The following is a 1110-nucleotide window of genomic DNA, read 5'->3' on the forward strand; positions in this document are numbered from 1 at the left end:
AGTCAAAACCTCACCATGTTTGGGATTGAACTCTCTACAATAGGATGCAACATGATCCGTCCCACCACAACGAGCACATGAGAAATCAATGATTTGTGAAGGTTTTGAACAGAAACCAACACTTGAGTTCAACTTGGAAAGACCTTCATTCAAGAGCTCAACTATGTGCTTAAGTTGGTCGATTTTCTCCAACTCATAAAGATCTCCTTGCTTCCCTTGGGACCTTCTTTGGACTCCCCAAGAATAGCTAGTAGCCACTTCTTCAATTTTAGCTTCAACTTGGATTAAAGGGATCTTAATCAATTGGCCACCGGCACCCGCATCTAGATTGGTCCTTGACATTGGCTCCAAGCCATCATAAAAGAATCTCATGAGAAAATTATGGTTGAATTCCTGATGAGGACATGCTCTAATAAAATCCTTTAACCTTTACCATGCTTCCCCAAGAGTTTCATCCGGTTCTTGCTCAAAGGAAGCTATTTTCCTCCTCATTTTTGCGGTTTGCTCATCGGAAATGAACCTCTTGAGAAAGGCCTTCGCAACTTCCTTCCATGTGGTGAGAGAGTTGGGCTTCAAAATATTGAGCCATTTCTTTACTCTTCCGGTGAAAGATTACCGAAAGAGATGCATACGAATGTAATCTTGGCTTACTTTATTTGTTTGCATCATTGCACACAGCTCAAGGAATCAGTTGAAATGCTTAATGGGGTCTTCACTTGCACCTCCGGAAAATTGCTCAATTTGTACCATCCTAGCATATTGTGGATGGATAGTGAAATTAGTCTCAGTGGTTGGGATAAGTATACCACTCCTGAGCTCATAGATTTCCAGATTTCCAAACTCCCTAAAAAGAAGATCATCCTCTTGCCTTGCCATATCTCTTTGAACACAACACAGCTAAGCACACGATTAGCAATGACAAATAGGATTAAACAAGCAAAACAAAAAGGAAAGAAAGTAAAAAGACTCTAACAATAGCAAAAATAAATGTTAAACAAGCCGCTTCACCGGCAACGGCGCCAAAATTTGATCGAGTGTTAAATAGGTCGTTAAACTACTACCCTAATCAAATTAATCATTTATAATAACTAAACTTACACCAAACTAGTT

The 1110-nt window shown here is 39.6% G+C and overlaps 1 non-coding gene across 1 annotated transcript; it reads left to right on the forward strand.

The window, feature by feature from the left end:
• Positions 1 to 388: 388 nt before the first annotated feature.
• On the forward strand, positions 389 to 495 carry LOC145641181 (small nucleolar RNA R71). The gene has a single exon (XR_014115244.1). It is a non-coding gene; the product is annotated as a small nucleolar RNA R71 (small nucleolar RNA).
• The last annotated feature ends 615 nt before the right edge of the window (positions 496 to 1110 follow it).

The sequence above is a fragment of the Chenopodium album genome, chromosome 7 (genome assembly GCF_948465745.1).
Source record: "Chenopodium album chromosome 7, dcCheAlbu1.1, whole genome shotgun sequence".
NCBI lineage: Eukaryota > Viridiplantae > Streptophyta > Magnoliopsida > Caryophyllales > Amaranthaceae > Chenopodium > Chenopodium album.